This window comes from Erinaceus europaeus, chromosome 2 (genome assembly GCF_950295315.1).
Source record: "Erinaceus europaeus chromosome 2, mEriEur2.1, whole genome shotgun sequence".
NCBI lineage: Eukaryota > Metazoa > Chordata > Mammalia > Eulipotyphla > Erinaceidae > Erinaceus > Erinaceus europaeus.
In genome coordinates, this window is record NC_080163.1 from 170,549,886 (window position 1) to 170,577,455 (window position 27,570).

General features: G+C 44.0%; 1 long non-coding RNA gene across 2 annotated transcripts in view; it reads right to left on the reverse strand.

The window, feature by feature from the left end:
- The window catches only part of LOC132536778 (uncharacterized), a 209,088-nt gene that overhangs the window by 150,206 nt on the left and 31,312 nt on the right, over nt 1-27,570 (reverse strand). Inside the window, exons 3-6 of one of the 2 annotated variants that reach the window (XR_009548307.1) lie at nt 20,997-21,129; nt 19,782-19,872; nt 15,889-15,952; nt 11,748-11,879 (exon numbers count right to left, since the gene is read on the reverse strand). This is a non-coding gene — a long non-coding RNA (uncharacterized LOC132536778). Of the gene's footprint in view, nt 1-11,747; nt 11,880-15,888; nt 15,953-19,781; nt 19,873-20,996; nt 21,130-27,570 lie in introns of those variants that run through there. The other variant, XR_009548308.1, reaches the window with a different exon arrangement.

Genomic DNA, 27,570 nt, shown 5'->3' on the forward strand with positions numbered 1-27,570 from the left:
CTGCTCTGTAACAGGCTCTAATGACAGCCCTTGCTTCTTTACTTCTCTGTGGCAGACAGGGTTGCTCTATAGAGCTCTTTCTCATGAGGAATTCATTGCATTCCAGGCACAGGAATGTATAAGAGCATCTTCCTCTTTACTTTGTCAACTCTTTTCTTGGGCACATGCTAGGGCAGGGTCTCCTGTCAGATTCATGGACACAGAAACACAGCCTTCTTTGCACAGATGGTTCAAGAGAAGGCCCTTCTGTCATCTTCTACAGTGAAGTGAGTCTCTTCATGGTCATCCTGGACCTAGATTCAGTTTCTCTCCATGTAGGTGGCAAACATCTGCATGAACATGAAGTGGGCCAAATGCCAGCCACTGAGGGGCTTCCATTAGAAGCACATGACTCTTGCAGCCTTGCATGTGGAGACCAGCAGGGGAGAGGGGACCTGCTGGGTTCCTGCATATGCCTCCTGGCAGGTCATATCTTCTTCCTGAAACAAGCTCATGACACTGAAAATCAATCTCAAGGAGGGAGTGGGGGGCAGGATTGGCAAGGACCCAGTAGCCCCAGAGAAAGCCATGCACGTCTCCCCAGAAGACACTGCTTCCTTGCCATACTCTAGCTACATCCTGTGGTCATGATGGGCTCATCACAACCACCTCAGCCTAAACATATGCTTGGATTTCTCTCCATACAGATGGTGAATACCACCATGACAATGGAATGGCTCCACTCCCTGTAACTGAGGACCAGTTACAGGAACAGGAAGTCTCTGGCTTGGATTCCAGCTGCCAGGAGTCCTTCCTATTGGAGCAGCTATTTGAAGACACCCCAGGTTAGTTCCTCCTCAAGCCCAGATCCCAGGTCAGGACCAGCAAAGGAGAGGGAAATTGAACACTTTGCTGCAAGTGCCACCTCTCTGGAAATTTCTCCCCTCCTGAAAACAAGCTCATGACACTGAAAACCAGCCTCACTGGGGAAATGGGACCAGAATATACACCAGAACTAATAGTGACCCAGCATAACTTCTACTTCCAAGTTTCTAGAAACCTCTTATTTTCTGAAATAAAAAGGCAAGGCCAGTCACACACCTTCAAATTCAATCAAAAGTAGGGAGTCCAGTTCTCCTTTCTCAAATCCTCAAAGATTTTCCTGCTGATATGCAGGAATCATCTCTACACTTAACACTCGATTTGCTTTCTTCATCTGTCCCTCTACAAAGGTTTCAGTTAGGAAGTAGACGCTCAGCCCCTTGGTTCTCCATGTCCTTCATCGTCTCACAGCCTCTGCTCTGCTTCCTAGGGCCCCTCCTTTGTCCACTGCTAATCCCACTACTATGTTCACAGGTGTCTGCACTGGCGGTGACTCTATGTGGACCCTGGGCAGCTCTGTTGACAGAGGCCACCACAAGAGCATCTTGGTGGCTGTGGACCAGAGGGATGACACTTTCACCACCCTCCATGATGTGGAAAGCATCAGGCAGAGCTCCGTGTTGAATCGTCTGCACGGGGGCCCCTCATGGCCACCTTTGCTGGACCTCACTGCCTCTGAGCTCAGAACTGAATACCTGATGGGTTGTGGGGACAGGGCCACCCACAAGCTGTCACTCTACAACTATGCCCTGAGCCACCCCATCATCCCTGTGAACCTGGCAGTGGAGGACATCATGGACTGTGCCACTCTGCTCCACCAGAAAGAGAAGGCCACCAGCACTCAGTTCTCCTGCATCATGTCCGTGCTTTGCACTGGCAACCACAAAGAGCTTAACAAGGAAGACAGGGCGGAGTGAGGCCCTGCATCCTGGTCCCCTTCCTGCTAGAGGTAGGTTCCTCCTTGCTGACTGATGCCAGTGGTTAAAAGGTGACCAGGCTCCTGGACACACCTCATCTACACCATGAGTCTGGATGAGCCTAGGCCATGTGAGATTAATTCGAGCAACTAGTCTGTGAGAGACACAAGGTGTTCTGGCTGACTAAAACAGCACAAGAGAATCACATCCCAATAATGGCAGGACTTTACTCATTCTCCTGGTGGCAGCACAGTCTGGGTGGAGGCTGCAGAATTTTGCTGTATAGAGAGGAAAGGTTTCTACTACATGCTGACTAGGCTTTAATATATTTAACTCTGTTCATAATAATTCAATTTACCTAATTGCTAGACAAAGAAATTAAGACGGGAGGGAGAGACAGAGGGGGAGAGACACCTACAGCTCTGCTTTTCAGCTCCTGAAGCCTCCCCCTTGCAGATGGGGACTCGGGCTAGAACCCAGGTGCTTGTTCACTGTGGCATGTGTGCTAACCAGGTGGGCACCACTTAGCCCCTTCATGTATTTATCTCCTTGGAGAAATTCACTCTTTGGCTTACTTCTTCAGGAATGAAGAGGTAGCTAGTATATGAGATTTTGATTTGACTAAGACAGTTTTCTGTGTTTCATTTCAGGCATGAAAAGAAAACAGCCTCCTAATTCTAAGCCAGGAGAGTGACCACTACAGAAAGGCGCACTGATGGACCATCTCAGGCCTCTCTAAGCAGGATCCAGACAGCCCCCTGTCTACACCCTGCTCAGCTGATAAGGGCTCAGGGCTCCTCTCAGCACCTTGCTGGGGGCTCCCCTGGGAAGTCTGCAATCAGTGAGGCCACCTGGGTGTCTGCTGGAATGCCTACAGCCAGCCTTCCCCTTTGAAGAACTGACTCTTTATTTTCCCTGTCAGTTTATGATATCCAACTGACAACAATTATTTTCCTAATCCTTTGCAGGATTTTGACTTAGTTCTCAATCCTGCCATCTATGTGTAAACTTCCTGGTGGAAGACATGAAGCCCTCTGACTAAGACAGTTCTTTTAAACTTTTTGTCTTGTGGGGTCACAATGAAAAATGTCAACATTCCACATCCAGCTCATTTCATTTGAGTCATCTTCCCTGATGCCTTCTTACATCCTAGTTTGAGAGTCTTTTCACAGAAATCTCTCTCTTATTCCTTTCACTGTATGTATGTATTTATAGAATCTTTTAATGTATCTTCTTGTTGATTGTACTGCTATAATAAATATCACTACCTGACTCTGTGCCTTATATGACCCCTCTCTTTGCTCAGGGCTCTGATGAAACCTTGGTGGGCTCCTCTGGGCAGCTCTACATTAGCTGAGGTCCCATGTGTCTGCAGGCAGCTAACAGCTCAACTGGATCTACTTTCTGTGTGTTGCCTGTTCCCCAAGCCTCCACAGGGTGGCACCGAGCTTCTTCAGTGCTAGAAGAAGGGCTCCCACAGCCAGACAGCCACTGAGGTCTCTACCTGCTTCCCATTTGTCCATGTTCCATGGGCCAGAGCAAGGACATGGCTGAGTCTGCAGTCAGCCCAGGAGGAGACAGTAGCAGAGACTAAAGATGTTGCACTTCCGACTTCTGGATGTCTATTACTGTGATCAGCACATTTCACTGCAAAGTTCAAGGTGACACCTCTACTACCATAGGCCCTAAGCTACTAGTCTTTTACTCCTTAGCCCTGAACTTCCCAGACAGATGCCAAGTGTGGGGACAAATGATCATGGAATAGCCACTCATTATGCTGACACTGGCATCTGTGCACCATGTGCAGGTCAGAAGGTCACAGGTCAAAACTGGCCTCCTGGGCAAATGAAGGTCACTGTTCAACCTGACTGCCCTTTCTCTTTTTAGGATAGCTTAGTACTACACTGTCTACTAAGAACTTCAGAAAATATAACATTCAATGAATGCTCTTTCAAAGAGAAGTAACATTTTTAAACAAGCAAGTGCACATTTTCCAAAATAAAAAGTACAAATTTTCTAAAATGCCAGAATATGCTTTTATCATAGTTAAAAAAAATGAAAACCTGTGTGCACTACTACCACACCTGAAAATTATACAAGTTTAAGGTCGGGAGTTGGGCGGTAGCACAGTGGGTAAAGCACAGGTGGCACAAAGCAGGACGAGTGTAAGGATCCCAGTTAGAGCCGCCAGCTCCCCACCTGCAGTGGAGTCTATTCACAAGTGGTGAAGCAGGTCTGCAGATGTCTATCTTTCCCTCCTCATATCTGTCTTCCCCTCCTTTCTCCATTTCTCTCTGTCCTATCCAACAACATCAACAAGAATACGAACTACATCAACTAAAAAAGGGCACAAAAGAATAAATAAAAAGTTAAAAAGCTCAGAAAGGCAATAAAAAAGATAGAAACAGGGAGTTGGGTAGTAGAGCAGCGGGTTAAGTGCATGTGGCTGAAATGCAAGGAATGGCGTAACGATCCAGGTTCTAGACCCCAGTTCCCCACCTGCAGGGGAGTCCCTTCACAGTGAAGCAAGTCTGCAGGTGTCTTTCTGTCCCCTCTCTGTCTTTCCCTCCTCTGTCCATTTCTCTCTAACCTATCTAACAAGGACAACAACAATAATAACTAAAAAAATAAACACAACAAAGGCAACAAAAGGGAAAATAAAAAATTTTTAAATGCACCTTAAAAAATCTTCTTTAAAAAAAGATGGAAACAATTATTTCAGTCCCAAATCGCTGAGCATGGGAGTTTTTTTTTTTTTTTCAATAGTGACCCACATTTTTATGCTACTTATAAATACAATCAGCATTAGAGTTTCTTTTCCACCTCCTAGATCATAAATGAACAAGTGTAATATTTTAATGTATTTATTGACTACCTGTACTTTTTCTGTACCCTATTCATAATATTTGAAATCCTCTAAAGGCCAATGTGCCATTTTCTTCTTGATGTTTCATTTTTGTTGTTAATGCTATGACTTCTGTTCATTAGCTATAGGACTCTATCATCATTATCAGCTGTCTTCATTTAATTTAATTTTTATTTATTTTATTCATATATAATTTATATATCATTTAGGTCATTTTTATTATTAGCTACAGGACTCTAACATCATCAGCTGTCTTTACTTTATTTATTCATTTTGAATGTATGTAGAGACAAAGATGAAGAACCGAGATGCGGAACTGCTCTACTATTTCTAAAACTTTCCCCCTCCCCGCCTCGCGGGTGGAGACTGGGGTTGGAACCAAAGTTAACAACAAGGCAACTTAAGTGCTCTACTGGGTGATACACAAACTGCCCACTTTTCTCAATTTTTAAGAACTTCCCATAGTCTTGAATACTCACATTGTCTCCAGGCATGTCACTCATCTGACTTCCTTATCTTTCACTGACCCTGCTGGGGAGCCAGCAAAATGGTTCTGCATGTCACAGGCTTTCATGCCTGAGGCTCTGAAGTCCCTGGTTCAATTATCAGCTCCACCATAACCTGGAGCTGAGCAGTACTATGTTTTTTCTCTTTTTCTTTCTCTCTCATTAAAAATATAAATTACATATTTATATTTTTAGGGTCCAGGCAGTGGCACACCTGGTTGAGCGCATATGTTACAGTGCACAATGACCCAGGTTCAAGTCTCTGGTCTCTGCCTGAGGTGAGGAAAGCTTCAAGAGCAGTGAAGCGGGGCTGCAGGTGCCTCTCTGTCTCTCGCCTTCTCCATCTACCCCTCCTAGATTTCTCTCTGCCCTGTCCAATAATAAGTAAATAGTCTGTTAAAAAACATATATATGCACTTTAATTTCTTTTTTTTTTAAATATATTTTTTAAAATATTTATTTGATTTATTTATTCCCTTTTGTTGCCCTTGTTTTATTGTTGTAGTTATTATTGTTGTTGTCGTTGTTGGATAGGACAGAGAGAAATGGAGAGAGGAGGGGAAGACAGAGAGGAGGAGAGAAAGACAGACACCTGCAGACCTGCTTCACCGCCTGTGAAGCGACTCCCCTGCAGGTGGGGAGCCGGGGGCTCGAACCGGGATCCTTATGCTGGTCCTTGTGCTTTGCGCCACCTGCGCTTAACCCGCTTGCTACCGCCCGACTCCCTTGCACTTTAATTTCTAATATTAAATTGTATGCTAATCCCAAGACACATGCACAAGCTATGATTATATAGCTATATAATTGGTAAGTCAAAATATGGAACCAACTTAAAACAGACAACTAGATAACCATGTTAGAATGGGGCATGGCTGGTAATGCACACAGCTGACACTGCTCTTACCATACACAGGGACCTGGGTTTGAGCCCCTGCTCCACACCAGCAAGAAGAATGTTTAATGAGTGGTGAAGTACGTTTAAAAGTCCATCTCTCTCTTTTTTCTCTTTTTTTAAATTCCCCCCCCCCAAGATAATTGCTGGGGCTCAGTGCCTGTACTACAACTCCACTGTTCCTGGAGGCTATTTTTTCCTTTTGTTGCCCTTGTTGTTTATCTTTGTTGTAGTTATTATTATTGTTATTTCTGTCATTGTTGTTGGACAGGACAAAGAGAAATTGAGAGGAGAAGACAGGGGGAGAGAAACACAGACACATGCAAACCTGCTTCATCCCCTTGTAAAGTGACCCCTCTGTAGCTTTGGAGTGGGTGGCACCAATGTGGATTCCTAAACTGGTCCATGAACTTCCTACCATGGGCTCTTAACCCACTACACCCGTCCCCTTCCCTTTTTTCTTCCCACTCACCTCTTAATTTCTTTCTGTTCTAACACATAAAACAGAAAAATAATGACCATTACTCATTCTACCACACCACTGATAAATTTGTTGATAATAAATAATAATAATAATAATAATAATAATAATTTCAGGTATATAGTTATAGAAAAATATTTTCTAATTTAAAAAAGAGATAGCACCATGTCCTTTTGGACAAGGAATATAGAAAACTGAAACAAATGAACTTGGAAAAAAGTGAAAGAAACAGCAGCAGCCAAGCTAAGTTCTAAGATTTTGTGAAAACTATGGTTGTTCCTCCTGTGGACAGCAGTACAGAACTTTGGCAATAGATTTGGTGTCACATCATGGCTGTGCATCTTATAATCTTATAAAGCATTACTAAATCCCTAATACAAATGTTAAAAAAGATATTTAGTTATAACTATCATTTTCCTCCTTTATGCCTCTGGTCTTTTTAAAACAGTTTTCACAGTTTTAACTCAGGAAGACTAAGTGCCATTGCAAAGCAGAATAAATTTAAACCTGTAAGTTATAAAAATGAAAACAACAAAAAATAACTACATATCATACTCAATCAGAAAATACCTTGGGAAGGAAAAAAGACATGCACAGAGCCAGAGCAATCTCTACTTATACTAATATGAAAACAGAAAAGAGAAGCATGAAAAGTTGTTTGTGGCTACTAGTGATTTTACAACTGCGTAGTATCAGACACGACTTAGGCTCTGAGAGAGGAAAGAAAGCACACGTCTTCTGCCCACCAGAAGCCACAATTCAAGTGTAAACAAGCATAATGTTAGCAACATTCAAGCAGCAGTGATTCTAAAGAGTTACTGATGAGCTTCAAACCAATGGCAGTCATGATGCTGACAGTACCATGACGAAAGGAATTCTAGTGGGTCTGAAAAGAGAAGAGTACCAATCCTCCTTTAAAGAACACTTAGACTTTGATGAAAGCATAATAAAGGGAGGAAAAGCACAGGTGTCACAATGAGTTCCGTGAAGCTTTCCTGACATGGTAAACTAACCTCCAAACCCAGCTTCAGCTCACAACAGCTACATGGCAGCACTCAGGGCTGCTCCTTGCTCCTTCAGGTCCCTGCACCAAACCTTGGTGCTACAAGTCCATTTTGCAAACACAATTGCAGCGACTGGGAGGCATCATAGTGGTTATACAAAAGGTTTTCATGCCTGAGGCTCGGGAGTCCCAGTGGAACCTCTGGCATGACTACAAGCAAAGCTTAGTGGTGCTCTGGTTGTTTTTAAAAGCAGAATTACTGTGACCCAGGAGGGAGCTCAGAAGTCAGAAAGCAGGACCTGCAAGCATAGGATCCTGAATTTGGTTCCAGCACTGAATGTGCCAGAATGATGCTCTGGTATGTTATCTTGAGAAGAATTTGACACAAAGAAGTCACTGTTCCAGCAGGTATAGAGAGCACATTGGTTCTGCAAAAAGACTCTCACACCTGACACTCCAAAGTCCCAGGCTCAGCAGCTCATACCACCATAAAATGAGCCAGAGTTGAGCAGTGCTCTGGTAAAACAAACAAACAAACAAATAATAGAGACAGAGAGAAGGAGGGAGGAATAATAAAGAAAAGGGAATTTATAATAAAGAAAAGCAATGTTCAATATCTAGAAAACTGAATTTTCACTAATTTGTAAAGAGCAGCTATGCCTATAACTGGCATCTAAAGTCAACCTATCCTCATTCCAAGACACTGTTTTGCAAATGCTACCTGTGAAAAACAGTTTAAAATAATGTGGAAAATGAACCCTTTAACACACATAGTTCACCAAGTAGAGCAGGCTGCCCAGAATTGGGCCCTGGCCCTACATGGGAAGAGAATGGACCAGGAGAAGTTTGAATGTAGTCAGTACACCATCTGTCTCTCTTCACCTCTCTTGTCCCTCTGTCTGAATGAAAAAGCAGCCTAGAAATGGTGAAATCAAGCATACAGGAGGTCCTAGATCCACAAGGTTAATAATGCTTGAAGTATAAATGCAGTTCAATTCCACTTAACTAGAGAGGGATATTCACTGATGGAATGAAAAACCATAAATGTAAATAAAGCCCTCACACTTCAGGATTATGCAGTACATAAAACAATCTTAAATGTTTCTTAGAACACTGAGTTCCTTAGCGAAAACTTCTCATACAACTATGTGTATGTGTATATATACAGATACACACTTCCTTACAAGCTGAGATTCATTCATGATGCTACCTAATCAAGGATGGTTTTTGTATTGCTACAGCCTTTGAATATTTCCTATGACTAATAGCACTAAGTTAATACTTTAAATTCTTGGAGATAAAATAATTCTAGCAGAGACACCAGATGTACTGCAAAACCTTTCTAGAAGGGATTTCAGAAGAGTATTAATCCTTACTGTGTTAGGGCATTCATAGTCCAGACTAAATGGAGTTTTCTCATGTGTGCTAGGAATGGTATTCTAATCTTTTTTTTTAAATTAATTTTATTTATTTTTTGAGAGCAATGCAGAGAGACACACACACACACACAGAGAAACACCAGAGCACTGCTCAGCTCTGGCTTATGGTGGCTTGGCAGATTGAACCTGGGACTTAGGAGCCTCAGGCATGAGATTCTGTTTGCATAAACATTATGCTCTCTCCCCCACCCTGTATTATTAACTTTAAGAGAAAGGAAACAACAGTAATTCACTCCCTGGCCCATTTTGGAAAAGGTTGTTACCCACTAGATGATGAGACAAGGACCGGCAGAGTAACTGAATTCCAGCCAAAGCCAAATGGGCAAAATCTAAAACACATGAGGTATTTGTAAAATTAAGAACAATACATTTGGGGAAATAAAAATAAATGACTGAGAGGCTATTACTATGCACTATATACTGATCTAAAAACTGTATTCTACATAACTTCAGTTTAATCCTAACAATACATAAGTGAGCCACCTGAATTAGGAAAGTAACATCTGTCCATAAAATCTAGTTTAAATTAAGGACAGTAGAAGTGCTTTGTGTGGAAAACTAGAGTTTAGTGCTTAGACCCCAGAGTCTGCAGATGGGGTGCAGGGGGTTCAGTGGACTCTGGTGGAAGATAAGGTGTTGCAACACATTTTGAAAAAGGGAAGATATCAATTTCTGAAACACTGGTTTATGAATCTACCTCAACTCAAAACAGCCTATTGTTAATCTTCAAAATTCCTTTCCGTTTTTTTTTTTCTACTTGGGAAAGAATGATTTAAAAATAGTAGTTATCAAGTGGGCACAATTTCTCCCCGTCTCTGACAGTCACCTGCACACTGACTCCACAGCCATCTTAGCCTTTCTGCCACCCTTGGGCAGAGTGGGTATCTGCAGCACCCACTCTTCCTCTTCCTGTTACAGCACAAGGCCTGGTCTTGTTGCAGCAGGCCAAGCCTAGTCTAAATTCTGCCATGTATCTGGCTTTTTCTTGCTAATTTTTTTTAAATGAAGGGAAAGGGCATTTAAAAATATAATTATTGGTTTATTCCCTTTTGTTGCCCTTTTTGTTTTATTGTTGTAGTTAATGTTGATGTTATTGTGGGATACAACAGAGAGAAATGGAGAGAGGAGGGGAAGACAGAGAGGGGGAGAGAAAGATAGACACCGGCAGAATTGCTTCACTGACTGTGAAGAGACTCCCCTGCAGGTGGGGAGCCAGGGCCTTGAACCTCTTCCTTATTTCTTAAGATCCATCTATAAGTGAGATTGCCAAATACTCATCTTTCTCCTTCCAACAAATGGTACTAAACATGGCCACCTGAAGTTCCATACAGTAGGACGCAAGAGGATGATTTCTCCATCTACAATGGGTGAGTAGACTTCCCTTGTGTATATGGACCACAAGCATTTAAAACACTCCCGTCTGTTAACCTTTGGGGTTGCTCCTGGATTTGGACCCACCTGTGCACTCATCACTTTGGAGACCTCTTTGTCTCCTTTTGCATGGCAGTTTTTTAATTCCTCTGTTTATTTCCTTTCTGTGTGTGCCTAAGTTGGGCGTGTGTGTGTGTGTGTGTGTGTGTGTGTGTGTGTGTGTGTGTGTGTGTGTATGTGTATTTCCCACAACTAGAAGGCATTGCTGTCTCAACTTACCTGACACCAACATTTCATTCAAATGCTTCTAATGTAACACTGACTCTGACTGGCCCGCTCTGGGCTCCCAATGTGGGAAAGGGCCCACAGTCCCTCTGTGACACTGTGTCTATCTGTCTGTAATCACAAGGCCAGCACTGCCACCTGGTCTCTCTTTAGTGGGGATCAGTCAGATTCCTCTCTTTGACATCAAATGGGCCAGATTGTTCCTTAGTTCTCATTTCTTTTGTTTTCTTTATACTTTCCTTCTCTTCCCTCCTTCATGTCTCTCTCCCTCTCCCTCTCTCTCTTCCTCTCTCTCTCTATATATATTTGTAAACTGCCACATGTATTTATGACCAGAAAGCACCTCATCAATACCCTTTGCTATCTTGTGTGAGTTGAGTAACTGTTGCAAAGTTACCAGTCACCAGCAGACTCTCCCAAGTGTTCAGACTGGTCAGCACAGGCAATGCAGACAGGTTGTTTATAGTGACTTCTCAAATGAAATTGAACAGCCAAGGTTTTAACACAATGGTTCCCTTAATATTCTGTGATGTCTGAATTTGATCCACTGTGGGAGCCTGGTCTTGTCGGTCCTCTAGCTACAGCCTGAGCCTTTCACAAACAGGAGGTGATGAACACCTTGCTGCTTTCAGAAATTCCAAAAGGGACCAGGGTGAATCTGGGATAACAGAGAGCACATGTTCCCCAGCATGAAGACTGAGTACGAATCCCTGGGCCCTTTACAAGGGGAAGTGTGAGGATTTATGATATGTATACATTTCACTTTCTTGCACTCTGGTCTGGTAAGAGACACAGTGCACAGAGACAGAGTCCTGTGTGAGACAGGCTCCAGAGACAAAGAGGAGGAGCCACTATCTACCTACAGCCACTGAAAAATAAGCGCCCTCCCTAGCAGTGAGCTGGGTCTGATTTCAAAACAAGAAGTGTCCCCACGTTGGACTGTGGGTGGGTCTTGGGCCCTGCCTATACCACCCCCTCACCCCTACAGGTGGCTTTCAATGTCAGGAGCCACATCAGGATGGCAGTCATGGGCCCAGAGGGGACACTTGCAGAATGGCTGGGGTTCACCAGTGCTTCCTGCTGGTTCCTACTCAGTGTCTGGGCCTAAGGACACACTGACCTGGGGTCTCCTCAGAGGTCTGCTCCAGATGGCAGGGCTCTACAATGATGGAGACAGAAGTGGAGTCTTGTGGTCCCCGGCGCAGCAGCTCAGTAGTTGGCAGCTCACTCATTTCCTATCCAGAGTCTTGTTGATGCCCTACAGGGAGAACAGTCAACATGCAGACTCAGGCTTAAGAATGGTACCAATCAGGCCAACTCACCTTGAGCTAGTGCCCACATGGTGCCTTAGGTCCTCCCTCTGGGCCTCAGGATGGAGCCACTGTATCTGTGGGAGGATCACTGCACTCAGCCAGGGAAACCCTACAGAAAGCAGGTGCCCAGGCATAGAAATTGCTGAGTCCATGGGAGCAGGCTTCCCAGGTTCCCTTGCTTAGAATGCAGACATCCCTTGGTACAGGGTGCAATAGGAACTTTATATTCCGTGATGTCTGGGGTTACATTGCACTGGCTTTGTCTTTCTTCCAGTAGAGGAGGGAGATAGATCAAAAATAACAAGAGGCTGGGAGCTGGGGCACCAGGCTGAGTGCACACATGACCATGTGCAAGGATCTGGGTTTGAGTCCAAGTTCCCAACATGCTTAGAGATGAAACACGCTGCAGATGTCTATCATTCTCTATTCTCTCTTTTTCCCTCCAATATATCTTTATTCAATAAAATAGAAAAAAAAGGGAAAATGACTGACAGGACCAGTGAATTCATGGTGCCAGTAAGCAGCTCCACTGAATTACAGGATAGCAGAGAGAGAGGAAGAAAGATAGGGAGAGGTAGAGGGAGAGAGAGAAAAGCAGCAACATAGCACTGACACTTATTTCCATCATGTGGTGAGACTTGAGCTTGAACCTGGATCTGGCACAGGAAAAGCAGGCGACTGCTGTACGAGGACTCTTCTCTTGGGCCCATTAGTAACTTCTGCTAGGATCCTGTCTGAGAACACTCCTGCTTATTCATGCCAAATACCATTGAGATCTTTATTTCTATGGTAGATTATTTGTCAGTTCTGACACTAAATGTGTCCTTCTTTAGAAAAGATTTGATTTACTATTTCTTGTGAATAAAGATAAGAGATATTGAGAGGAGAGATAGGGGGTAGAGAGATAGACAGGAGCCTGTAGTTCTGTTTCACTGTCCATCAAGGTTCCCTGTTGCAGGTGGGGGCTGGGGACTTGAACCTGGATGCTAGTGCACTGTAATCTGTGCGCTCTACCAGATATGCCACTGCCTGTGCCCTGACATTGCCCTTCTAAACTGTGCCTTTACAGAGATCTGTTAAGGAGTCAAACAAATGAAGGTAGGAACACTGATGGCTGCTGTGATTAAATAACTGCAATGGATTGTGTGGAATTGCTCTGCTCACTATACTGACACATGAGGTCAGTCTAATAGACTTTAAATGTTTCTTTTCTTTTATTATTTACTTAACTGCTATGGTCTTGTGACCCACTAGTTCCAGAAGACCTTCTCTTTTGAATCCTTTAAAAAGAGATAAGGTGGCCGGGCGCTAGTGCAGCAGGTTAAGTGCACATGGTGTGAAGCTCTAGGACTGGCCTAAGGATTCCGGTTGGAGCCCCTAAGTGGAGAAGCAGGTCTGAAGGTGTATGTCTTTCTCTGCCCTCTCTCTCTTCCTCTCCTCACTAGATTTCTCTCTGTCTTGTCTAACAACAATGATAGCAATAACAAAAACTATTATAATAACAATAAAGAACAAGGGCAACAAAAGAGGAAAATAGCCTCCAGGAGCAGTGGATTCATAGTGCAGGGCACAGAGCCCCAGCAATAGCCCTAGAGGCAGAGAAAGAGAGAGAGAGACAGAGGTTTTGAGATAGAGATCCAGGCTCACTGCAAGCCTCCACTGATCATGGAGTCTCCCCTCTGTGCTGTTTGAGCTGATCTGATGTGCACCTGGGGTGTGAACCTGGGGCTTCCTACACAATAAAATGAGCTTTGCTGTGGGAGCTCTGTGCCAATCCTTGAATGTCCTTCTCCTTGTCAGGGCTACAAAGGAACAGCAGGCACCTTGCTCTATGCTCCCATCCCACTGCTCCTCCCAGCCCATGGAGTCACCAAAGAGAGGACGCAGGGGACTGAAAACCCAGAAGCCAAGTACAAAGCCAGAGCTGACACAGGGAGTAACTGTACATAAAAACAGTGGCTAGTACTTCATGCTTAGGATTGCTTTCCCTTGCCATTCCCAAAATAGAGAAAGACACTTTGCTGTGGTGTGGATTTGAGTTTTAAAAATGTGGTTCATTTCTTTTTCTTATTTTTCCCTAAAATGTTTTCTTAAAGACGTTTTAAAATATTTATTTATTTCCTATTTGTTGTCCTTGTTGTTTTATGTTGTAGTAGTTATTATTGTTGTCATTGTTGGATAGGACACAGAAATGGAGAGAGGAGGGCAAATCAGAGAGGGGGAGAGAAAGACAGACACCTGCAGACCTGCTTCGCCACCTGTGAAGTGACTCCTCTGCAGGTGGGACAGTTCATTTCTTAATGAGAGAAAGAGAGAGAGTAGAGAAAGGAGGAGGAGGAGAAGGAAAGAGAGGAGCAGAGTGTCACTATGGATGGGCACTGAGGATGCTGCACTAAGCAGCTCACAGTCCTCTGACAGTGCTCTAGCTCGCAGTCTGGGAAATGGAGCTCATTTCTGAGGTATAGAGAGGAAAGTCTCTTTGCATTCTGATCTTCTTGAGAATTTAACTTGGACTGTAAATGCACATCACTAAGAGGGCTGGGAACTCAGTCTGAGAAACACCAAGTGCATGTGTTCAGCACATGAACACCTGAGCCTGGACACAAGCCTCTCATATGTTCAAATGCTGAGGACATTATGCCATGGAACCAGGGTTCAAGAAATACTTCTGTGTAGACTCAGAGGTGTGACCTCATTAGAAAGGAGTCTCAGAAATTCAAGGTCCTTTTTTGTAAAGAAATACACTAGCAAGGGCAACCAAAAGGAATAAATAAATAAATGCATAGACTAGCAGAATCCCATACTGAAAATAAAAAGCTGTGAGGAAAAGAGAGTGTAATCTGTATTTCTATAAACATCAAGAAAGAAAGACATGATTAGTGAAGTAAAAAAAATAAATCGATTAACATTTTTTTCCTTTTCCTCGTTTTTTTTTTTTTTTTTGTCTCCAGGGTTATTTATTGCTTGGGCTTAATAAGAATCCACTATTTCTGGCGGCCTATTCTTTCATTTTATTGGATAATACAGAAATTGAGAGTGGAGAGAGAGGGAGAACGATGGACACACCTGCAGACCAGCTTCCACTCTTGTGAAGCGACCCCCCTGAGGTGGGGAGTGGGATAAACCTTGATTCTTGCATGGGTCCTTGTGCTGACTACTATGTGTGCTTAACTGGGTACACCGCCAGCCCCCTCAACATATATATTTTTAAATTTTTATGATCTTTATTTATTTATTGATGGCAGAAAGACAGCCAAAAATTGAGAGGGAAGGGGGTAATAGGGAGGGAGACACCTGCAGCACAGCTTCACCACTCATGAAGCTTTCCTCCTGTAGGTGGGGACTAGGGGCTTGAACCTGTGTCCTTTAGCATTGTAACATGTGCTCTCAAATGGGTGTGCCACCACCCAGCCTCTCTCTCAAAACATTTTTTCAAGACAGCACTTCTTGGTGAAAAAAATAGAGAGAAGACTTCACCTCTCTGGCTAACAACACCATCAAGCATGGCTAGAGGTGCAGGTCTGAGGCTGTTTTTTTTTTCTTTTTTTTTTTCCTGAGAACATGTAGCAGAAAATGTGGAAAGGGGATGAAAAAGACACTGGGAACAGGTGAGTTTGGGACAGGGGTATTGATGCCTTTACATTGTGCAATGCCTGTTTTCTATTTTCATTATTTTAAAGAAGCATTTTACCTAAAAAAAATTACACTGTGATGACAAAATGAATAGAAAGACCCAACAACTATATTGTTCCCAAGATTTACAAATTGGTATATTCTTCAATGTATTAAAGAAAACTTTTAGGAAGTCAGGTTTGACTTTTGTGCCACAATAAGGGCTGGTCAGGATGTATGAAATGTGTAAAGACAATTAAGCTTAATACAACTGCTATTGAGAGAGTTTTGAACTGCTATTTTAAATCTAACCATCCCAACTTAGAATATCTTGACACTCACCCATCAATGTGTCTGGAGTCTCATTTTCCTTAGAAGTCAGACACATCTGATGCTGTGCATGAACCTTGAATTAAAAAAAAACAAAACTGGAGTTACAACCCACCTTTCACAAGATCTACTTGAAGAAAACTTGTCTTTAGATTCCCTAAGGTTCACAAAGAATGAATCAACTAAAAATATAAATTCTCTTAGCTCCACAGACTTGACTATTGGAGAGTAAACATTGCTGATTTCAGTAACTCTTTAACTGAATGCATAAGAACAATATATGTTTAAAACACTAATGTCAACACTTGTATTTCTTCTTGCAGTGTGACTGTTTCCTTGTAAATGAGAGATATATATTCTAGCAAATTCAGCTCTTTGCAAATCAAATTTAAATACAGATCATAGTTTCAAATATTCTCTTGCAAGAAAATATATTGTATCCACATAGCAGTCAAAGTGCTCCTTAATGTAGGGGCGAGGAGTAAACACCTTGAAAGTGTGAGCAACTTTCAAGAGTAGAGACCAACTCTCAAATGATAAAAAATTCATGTTAACTAGGCAAAAAACTGAGGTAGTAATTACTAGGCAGAGGGTCCCAGGACAGGCAGGGAGTAGGGAAGAGGACATCTCCTTGGATGGAGAGAGGGGAGAGAGTTTAGGGAATCATCCCAGCCAGATGGGTGCTGGGTATGCTGTCTCTCTGTCTCTCTGTCCCTGCCTTTGCCTCTGTCTCCATATATATAAAATCAGGCATGTCATAAAAATATTGTAAAAGATAAATATAGCTCTGTGCATGATCTAAAGAAATGCTTTTCTGAAAAGACCGATAGAAGTATTAATCTGGGTCTATATGAGAAATAGTCTCATTATTAGTAAGGTACACCAAAGTCATTATAGGCAAATACTGGGGGCTGGTGGTACACAGTGGGTAAAGCACACATGGCTCAAAGCACAAGGACTGGTATAAAGATCCCAGTTTGAGCCCCCAGAACCTCACCTGTATATGTGGGGGGTCACTTCACAAACAGTGAAGCAGGTCTGCAGGTGTCTTTCTCTCCCCCTCTATTCTTCCAGTCCTCTTTCAGATTTTCTTGTCTTATCCAACAACAACAGCTATAACAATAACAATAACAACAACAACAACAAGGGCAATGAAATGTGAAAAATAGCTTCCAGGAGCAGTGGATTTGTAGCGCTGTCACCAAGCCCCAGTGATAACTTTGGAGGCAAAAAAAAAAAAAAAAAAAAAAACACCCATAAGGTATACATGACCTTCAGAGACAAGCACATACTCAGTGCATATAGAAAGGGAAAAGAGAGGAGTTGGGTGGTAGCGCAGCGGGCTTCTCGGCCATGGCATAAAAGGCAATGATCCCGGTTTGAGCTGCTGGCTTCCCACCTGTAGGGGAGTTGCTTCACAAGCAGTGAAGCAGGTCTGTAGGTGTCTATCTTTCCTCCCCTCTCTGTCATCCCCTCTTCTCTCCATTTCTCTCTGTCCTATCCAACAACGAAGACATTAGTAACAACAACAATAATGACTACAACAATAAAACAAGGGAAACAAAATGGAATAAAAATAAATAAATAATTTAAAAAAAAGGGCAACGGGGAGCTGGGTAGTACTACAGCAGGTTAAGCAATGTGGCGCAAAATGCAAGGACCTGCTGAAGGATCCCAGTTCGAGCCCCCAACTCCCTGCCTGTAGGGGAGTCGCTTCACAGGCGGTGAAGCACAACTCCAGGTGTCTTTCCCCGTCTGTTCCCCTCCTCTGTTTCTCTCTGTCCTGTATAACAATGATGACATCAATACTAATAACTACAACAACAATAAAAAAGAGCAACCAAAGGGAAAATATAAAAAAATTAATAAAAACAAAAGGGAAAAGAAACACTGAAATGCCCAGCAGCATATGGCTTGCGGGCATCTCTTGGGGATACTGACACATATTATGAGGCAAGTCACTGCAATGAAGATGTAACTGGGGCAACGCAGGGCCGTCCCGGAGTACTGTGGTGCACTGCAGCACCCAGGCTACTACAGACCCGCACAGATGGGGGACATTGAGCTGCACCCAGGGCCAGCATGGACGGGCTCTGCAGTATCACCAGGGCCACACGCATCTGCATGAACAGGGATTGCTGCCAGGTGGCTTCTTGCTGATACAGGGGGAGAAGTTCTGCTCATCCAACAGGGTTCCCAGGGCCTGGGAGTTCCTGGTAATGCCCTGGAATCCCGACCAGGGGACTCGCCCATCAGCAAGGACACCTGTGAACAAGACATTGAGCTTTGGGAGGAGCAGAGGAGGAGGTTCCTGTCTGCTCAGTAGAGGCTTGGAGAGAATGGAGGACAGCTAAATATGGGGCCTGGGGCAGGTCCACTTCCTACTGAGGCTCAGTAGGACAGACAGGAAGGGACAGCAAACTCCTATTTAATACAACAGGGGATTCTCCGACATCAACATGGGAATATTTGTTTATAGATGAGTTGATACATGCATCCTGGTTTTCCTACCTGAGACCCAAGATTTCTAAAATGGAACCCATATATAGTCCCTTACAAAGGCTTTCGGCAAGAACGCTCTATTCCTTGATGGAATAGAGCCTTTGTGCAATCTTACAATAGTGACTCCAGAACAGACAGTCAGAAAAGGAGTCTCATCCCGAGAAGGACTGTCAGGCTCAGCTGTATTGTTAATTACAGATAGACATGCCCTGGTGTAGACTCTGATTTTCTGTGACTGATGACAATAGATGGTCTATTTTATTTTTGGGGGGCGGGGCAAATGGAGATGATTAAACAAGTTAATTTAATGCAACCTCATCCTTCACCATCTGTTAAGGCAAGATTCAAATACAGTTTCCTCAGGTTTCAGTGAAGTAAGAATATTATTGACAACAACAACAACAAGAACAAAAAGCTGAACTATATGTTAATAAAGTAAGAGTCAACTTGCTAAAAGGTATGTTATATGATTTTCATTCTTGGTGTAAGATCTTTTTTCTCAAAACAGAGACAGAAAAACAGAGGGGCGAAGAGACAGACAAATAGACAGACAGAGAAAGAGATGGTGCCAAAGCTTTTTTCAATGTGGAGGGTCTAGGCTTGTGGCTTTGTCATACAAAAGCAAGGTAGTGCTTTATCTAAGAGAGCAAAATCTGATCAAATCATTTTTTTCTGTAGTAGGAATATCAGAAGTATAACAGAATCATGGGGGAATATGAAGCTGGAGAATTAAAAAAAAATTTGTCCTGACCATCAACATCCAGTCAATATATGGGAAGTAAGTCAGTGCAGTGAGGTCAGAGCCACATTCTAGCTGAGTCAAGACCACTTCAGCCCAGGCTGGTCTCAGAGTCCCTTTCACCCCCCCAATACTCTCTGTGCATGGGAGTTCCCCACTACAAGTATGGATTGACAGGCCTGGCACTGCATCTGCTCCCAGGGTGGCCAGGATACTGGACACACACTGGGGTGGGGAAGGCCTCTTCCCAGGCCCTAAAGGTCCTGCTCTAATGACAGAACAATGCACCTACAGAGAAGCTCATGCAAGACAGGATCTGGGCATCTGGAATAAAAGCCACCTCTAGCCTGTGGACAACATGAGACCCAGGGAGTCATTTCATCTGGGAATCAAAGTCAGCACTGATAATTTTGTAGGGCCTGTAAATTATCTCTTAAATATCCATGTCACCCCTGGCAGAAAAAGGGTTGGCCACACTGACCAAGAGCAATTCCCAAAATAAAATACCTTTCTATAAATGACTTGGGATGAGAATTGGGTCCCTGCCTGTAACCTTCTCTGAACCCCCGCACCCCCCACATGCGAATGGTCCTGTGTCATGATCCTGCTTCAGAAAGGTAGACAGACATCCCAGAGGAGGCACTTTGGGAAGGCTGGGGCTCACCTCTCCCCTGCTGGCTCCTTCTCTACTGCCTAGCCTTGCGGACCAGCTGCCCTGTGGTCTCTGAAGTCATCTGCTCCAGATGGAAGGGCTCCTTGAGGGTGGGAAAAGACCATGAAATGGTGAGTCCAGATACAGTACCTGAGGGGATTCTGAATGATCCTTTTACATTTACCATTTTTTTCTAGGTTACCTCAGTAAATCATAAGGGACAGGGACCTGTGAAAACACTGAAACCACCCTTTGTAAGGGTGACAATTAACTGAGGGAAATTGTTATTTGTTTATGCTGAGGAACTTTTAATTTTTTCCCCCCAAGGGTTGTTGCTGGGGCTTGGTGCCTGCACGATGAATCCATTGTTCCTAGAGGCCATTATTCCCATTGCTGTAGTTGTTATAGCTGCTGTTGTTGGACAGGACAGAGAGAAATCGAGAGAGGAGGGGAAGACAGGGGGAGAGAAAGAAAGACAGACACCTGCAGACCTGTTTCACTGCCTGTGAAGCGAGGCCCCTGCAGGTGGGGAGCCTGCAACTAGAACCTGGATCCTTAACCTGGTCCTTGCACTTCTTACCATGTGCGCTTAACCTGCTGTGCTACCTCTTGGCCCCCAGGAATGATGTTTTGCAAGACTGTAGTCATCTGATGGGTTCACATTCATATCTCCCTAAACTACATGTAGAAACTCTCACTCTCAGCCATATGCTATCTCCCTTGAACACAGGGCTTTCGGCCTCTCCCCTGCTTTTAGAAAATTTCTTTGATTCTTGTAGGAGTATCCAGTTAGTAAACATCACTCCCTTTTAAAAAAAAATATGTATCATTGGACAGAGACAGAGATAAATTGAGAGAGGAGGAGATACAGAGAAGCAAAGAGCCAGAGACATTTGCAGGCCTGCTTCACTACTCCAAAAGCTTCAACAGGGGCTTGAACCTGTGTGCTTGTGCACTGTAATGTGTGTGCTTTTTCAGGACATGACCACCTGGCCCTCAAACTCACTTCCTTACAAGGAGTATGATGACTGACATCAGGAAGAGCCTGATCAACATTATGGAATTTAATAAGCAACATTATTTCTATATTTAGGCTGTAGAGCCATTAAGAATTCCTTTTGCTTCCTATGCCTTAAACATAAATATCTGTAGTTTCCCTAGTAAACCAACTGCATAGCATGCAGGTGGTATACCCATTAGAGTGCAAATGTTAGCAAGAGCAAGGACCTGGGTTCAATTCACTGCTTCCACCTGCTCTGGAGAAGCTTCATGGGCTATGACGCGGTGCTATAGGTGTCTGACTCTCTTCCTCTCCACCCTCTCCAGACAGGAATGCCACTCTTGTTTTTGCTGAACTGACCTGCAGTGCAAGAAATTGGGAAGAAATAAGTTCAACTCCACAAAATACTGATGTCCATATTTCCTTTTTTTATCTGTGGGCCTCCTGTGCATGATTACACTGTGCCAGATGACCCGTGTTTTCTTTTGTTTTTCCCTTTTAATGTTCAGAAGAGAAATAGAGAGAATAACAAAGACTAAAGCTTCATGCTTGAGCCATTGGCTTTACAGACAAGTAGATAAAAATGTTTTAAATGTAAAAGTCATGACCACATGGAAAACCAAGATGGAGGTCTTAGGAGAAAGTAACCAGGAAGCTGTTCCTGGGCCAGCCTAGAACCAGTGACCTCTTGTCTCTGCTGGTGGCTCTCCTGGATCTCTGCAAGTAGGCAGACACCCACAGGCTAAGCAGAGGCACTGAGTGCTTGATCCTGAAGCTCCTTTCAAACTCGGAGAGACAGAGAGAAGCACTCTGTCATTCTCCCCTCTGCTCTTAGCACAACCCATGAGCTCCTGCAGCTCTGTCCTCATCTGGCAGCTCAGCAAGGGTGGGGAGAGGGGCCTGAGCACTGTGTGTGCTGACTGACCCTGGAGACACCACAGCACAGTCAGGAAGGTCCTGCTCTCAGAGCTGAGGCTCCAGTGTGGCTACACTCTGCACTTCAGGGTTTACAAATGCCATTCAGAGAATGCTGAGCGTTCCTTCCCTGTTGCTGAATTTCTGATATTTATATTTTGTTACATTTAATGTATATACTACATTACTAAACATCATACATTAGTAGAAATGATGAACTTTTTAATTCGGGCCTTCTAAATTATTTCAGGCCTTCACAGAAAAGAACACGATTGGAAAAAAGATTTCAATAGATTTTTCATAAAAGAATGAAATAAAAAAATTCATTTAAAGTTTCTTAGAAGTATTTATTTAGGATGAGAGGAATAGATCACCAGGTAGCCTACTACAAAACTCCATTTGTTGATTGATGAGAGAGACAGAGATAGAGAGAATGACACATGACACAAGCATATGCAGTGCCACAGACCAGACCTGAGATTTATGCTGCTGAGTTGTTTCTACCCAGTGCCAAAAAATGTTCTGTAGCTGTCACTTACCTCTTTACTTATCCACCAAGCATAATCCTATTTATCCCAAAGGATACAACATCATCTTTTCTTTCCTAGGGGATACTTCATTGAGTATATGTCCCATAACTTTTTTATCCAGTCATCTGTCAAAGGGCATTTGGGTTGTTTCCAAATGGGGGCTATATAGGTCCTAAACTGGAGAAATGTGGGCTGTGGTTTTTCTAGTTGTTCAGGAAGCTTGATGCACGTCTGTCTTTTATTTACCACTAGACACACAACCACCTCAACATTATGCCTCTGCCAGGCATCATTCAGTTTTGGATGAGACCTTGGTTTGAAAGACTGTATGTCTCAGACATGTCCATGCAGCTTCCAGGGCAAGTTTCTGACACTGTCCAGGTCCCGGACCCCTAGGTGCTAATGACCGTCCACCACAAGTGGCTACTAATGAATTCTTATCTGCATCTTCAGATTGGCCTACATATTTAAGTTATTTTCCTGAGGAAATGAAATAGTGTCCTATAGTAAGGACTAAAAAAAGAAAAAAAAAAAGAAAAAAGGCCCAATTCTCATGCAACCAACTTTTGAATGGGGAAGACAATAATTCAACAGAAGAGACCACCAATCACAGTGTGATTCTAGACTCCTGGAAATATTACCCAGAAAAAAACAAAGAGGGAAGTGAGGGAGTAAAGGTGAAAGATGAAACCTGACTGACACTGTGGAGAGGACAAACAAGGAAGGCTCCTTGGAAGAGCACATTTGAAAGGAGACTTATTTGAATTTAATTTCTTTTTTTTTCAGAGCTCTGCTCAGATCTGGTTTATGGTGGTAGCAGGGTTTGAAGCTGGGTCCCTGGAGCCTCTGAAATAAATGTCATTTGCATAACCATTATGCTGTCTCCCTGGCTCTTGATTTATTTTAATCACTGCAGGGAATAATCCTGGCCCTGCCATCTGCACAGTGCCACTCAGGCCCTAATGCCCAACTGTATAATATTTAAAATAATTTTTCAGAGAGAGAGAGCACAGTTGGAGAAAGAGAGACAGTCATCACAGCACCTGTCACCATCCATGAAGGGACTGAGGCCATGTATGGTGCTGATGCTCCAATGCAGGGACTCAAACATGGGAGGCATGCACTCTAATAGATGAGCTATCTCCAGTCACCAAAATGTAAACACACTTTGAATTCATCTAAAATGCCACTGTGCATAACTGCAGGAACAATATAAAATTGAGGGGGAAAATTACACTTCTCACTGATATTTTTAGCTAAAATTGGTGTTAAGTCCTGGACCCAGACATGAACATGTTTATGTCCACAGTGTCAGTGAGACAAGCCCCCACTCCTTCATTTAGACATGGGTCAAGGTCAGTCACATCAGTTTCTGTTTTTAAAGGAAAAATGGAAAGACTCTAAGTTACAGAACAGCCTGACATGTGCTTTCAAAGAACATGAGCTGCTCAGAAAGGTCCCCAGAATAACAATCCACACACTGTTACTTGGTACTCATCTCCGCACCTAGGCTTCCTCCCCAGCCTGGCCACCACCACTGGTAAAGCTCTGTCTTAATCTTATCTTCATATTCTCTGAGCACGTTCTTGCCAAACCAGAGGTGTGTGGGCACTCACAGGACTAACTGACCCCACTTCTCTAAGTTGATGTCAATGTCCCTGAAGCCCTGAGCCTGTCCCTCCAAATAAATGTGCAGCACAGGGAGTTTCACCTGGAGCTATTCAGCACTGAGCTCCGACCCCCAGAGTAAGTCCATCCTGTGACAGAACAGAATCTCTGGGGTCTAAAAACTCCTCAGATGGTGCCCACCTGCAGCCAGGCTTCACCTCTGCACACTGATGTGCTAAGAACGCTGTGCTCTGCACTAATCTCTGCTCCCTCACCTCAATAATAGTAACTCTGAGCTTCCTTCAGAAGTATGTTTAAATTCTAATATGCAGTTCATTCTGATGGAAGAGAACTTCTAACAGCTGCTGGGAAAATGCAAGTGCATCTGCGTGTATCTTGGATGCTGAATCCCAGGCCCCAGACTGTTCAGTTATTTCCCTAATGTGTTCAGTCCCGGCTATGCTGTGTCATGTTCATAGGTAAGGCCGGTAGGACTCCAACATCAGAAGCTAACTCAGTGCGCCCAAAAGGTTTGGTCTCTGTGTGTACGTATGTTTGTGTCTACATCCACACATCACTACCCCTGGCATGTGTGATGATAAGGCTCAGTGCAAAAGCCATGGCTCAGGTGCTAGCTCATCTGGTAGAAAGCACATGTTACCACAGTAGAGGACCTGGGTTCAAGTCCCTGGTTCCCTCTTGAAGGGGTAAGAACTCAGGAGCAGGTGACCAGTGCTGCATGCGATCATCTTCTCTCTTTATTTTGAATAGAGAGAGAAATTGAAAGTGGAAAGAGAGATTATAGAAAGGGAGAGACACCTGCTGCTCTGCTTAACTGCTCTGTGAAGCCTCCTTTCCCCCCGGGTGAGGACCTGAGGCTTAAACCTGGGTCCTTGTACATTATCGTAGCTGAGCTCTATAGTGTGTGACACTGTTTCCCCCATCCATCTGGGTGCTCGATCGAATGAAAAATGGGAAAAGAAGAAGATAAAGAACGGCCTCTAGGAATGGTGGAGTTGGGCAGGTGTGGAGTCCCAGCCCTGGAGGGACAAAATGAAGCACAGAGTAAAGGCCGTCTCACACTAAACATTTCCGTGAACTTTCAAAGGTTCAGTGTTCACCTCACTGTTGCCTTCCTTCTAGCTTTTGCTGTTGGTCTGTTTTCCTTTTGCCATCATCTTAATGGGGGCCTCCAGGTTTATGGGAGAGTTGACATAAGGGCACAATCCCAATCACTGTCTCTGTAACCTATGGAGACACCCGGTCTCCTGCCCTCAGAAAGCAGAAGCGCCTTTGAAGAAGCTTCTGGAAGCTCCAGGTGGGAAGCAGTGACGTCAAGGTCATAGGCATGTGGCTGAGGTCTCAGACCCACATCACTGAGTGCACCCCTTCTTACCATCCAGCAGGACGGGATCCCCCTGTGCACTGTGACTCCTGGTGGACTTGGGGTGTGGTCTCCAACCCGGGTCCTGGTGCCTCCTCTCAGAGCAGAAGTGCAGACCCATGTGGAACCATGAAATCAGGCAGGAGCAGGAGTGGGAGCAGGAGCAGGAGGCAGAGGCTCAGGGCATAGAGAGAGCAGGGATGAGTCTTTCCTGGATGAGTCATGGTGTTGAGGGAGAGAAGGCACAACCCAGAAATGGGAGTGGTTACAGCTGTAGGTGGGGCCTTTGGCTTTAAAAGTGGTGAACCTTGTGGGGCTTGCTCTCTTTCTGGGGAATACCATGTGATCAAGGAGAAAGTAAGTGAGTTCATTCCTCTCCCTCTCCCTCTCTTGTACACTAACATGTTTCGTTTTCTCTACAGTTTAGTTTACTTGGATAATCATGCTCTCTTTTTGATTCATTGTTGAGATTGGCGTGAGGCACTTTCAGAATGGGGGCAGATGCCCCCCCCCCACATTATCTCTTTAACAATTGTGTGGGATGGAGGGGCTGTGAGTCAGTGTTGGGATCCCCAATAAAGGCCCAGCAGTGTCACTTCACTCAGGTGACCTGAACTGTGTCCTCCTGGCCACCATCACAGGGAAGACTGAGGGGCTGCTGCAGGCAGGGGCAGGTCTTGTGTCAAAGCCCAGCAGCTCCCCCAAGAGCTCCTGTGAAGGGGAGACCCAGATCCCCAACCAGCACTGGACCAAGTCAAGGGCCAGGAAGACACCAAGGTCATGACCTCAGAGGTTACAGGGGCCTTTGATTTTTTTTTTTCTCAGCTGCTCACTCCCTGCTCAGCTCTGGCTGATTCTGGTGCTGAAACAGGATTTGGGATCTCAGAGCCCCAGGCTTTCAAGTCATTTGCACAACAATTCTGCTGACTGGCCAACCCATTACAGGGACATTGGCAATGCAGATTGGGATCACAGTGAGACTCCCAGCTCACACATCAACATACCTTTAAGATCTGGGGTCTGGGAAGGTGTGGGCAAAGGGAGCCCTGAGAAGTGACACTGCTGTTGGGAATGCAAACTGGTGCAGCCCCTCTGGAAAGCTGCAGGGAGAGTCCTCAAACAAAAAGGGCAGTGCCTTAAGATCCAGCAATACCATCCCTAGGCTTCTATCCAAAGACATGGAAGCACTGGTTCTCAAAGATATCTGAGCCCGGGGGCCAGGTGGTATTGCAGCAGGTTAACTGCACATGGCAGCACAAGGATCCTGGCTTGAGCCCCAGGCCCCCTGCTCCACACATGCAGGGAGGGGTCGCTTCACTGGGGGTGAAGCTGGTCTGCTGGTGTCTGTCATTCTCTCTCCACTCTCTCTTCCCCCTCCTCTCTCAATTTCTCTTTGTCCTTTCCAACAACAGCAATGCAACAATGGCATCAAAGTTGGAAAAATGGCCTCCAGGAGCAGTGGATTTGTAGTGCAGGCACCCAGCCCCACAGATAACCCTGGAGGCAAACACATTAAAAAAAAAAGGTATCTGAGCCCCATGTTCTCAGCTGCACTGCTTACAGTAGCCAAACAGGAAAGCAAATAGCCAATAACAGATCACTGAATAAGAAGTTATGGGAATAGGTATTAATCATTCTTGAAAGTTCTGTAGAATTAAATGAATCTTGTTTTACTGGAAACAATGAATAGTGTTGTTTCCAGTCATTAATGTAGGAACACAAGCAGAATGATTTCTGGTCCACTGGGTTATCAAGCAAACTTACCAACACTGATCACGGATGTTTAATAGTGAAATCTGGCCTAATAGTGAAAATATCTAATAGTGAGACCTGGTATCAAGTGCTTTTTTCTTTTTTTTCTTCAATTTTTAAAATTTATGTTTATTTTATATTTTCCCTTTTTATTTATTTTTCCCTTTTTATTGCCCTTGTTCTAGTTGTTGTTGTTATTGATGTCGTCATTGTTGGATAAGATAGAAATGGAGAGAGGAGTGGAAGACAGAGAGTGGAAGAGAAAAATACACACCTGCAGACCTGCTTCAAAGCTTGTGAAGGGACTCCCCTGCAGGTGGGGAACCCGGCAGGTGGTGGTGGTCAAAGCAGGATCCTTATGCAGGTCCTCATGCTTCATGCCACCTGTACTTAACCCACTACACTATACCACCCAAGTCCAATCCACTGCTTTTTTTTCCAGTCCTCTTTTATGATTAAAGTCATGAATAACTCCAAATAAACAGTGTGACACGTAACTTTTTAGTATATTCTTGTGAGAGTTTGCTTCCTACCTTGCTGTTCATTACTCAATTTCTCTCTTGTAGTACACAAATGGGCAGAGAGGTAGAGAAATAACTGCATTTGTATGTA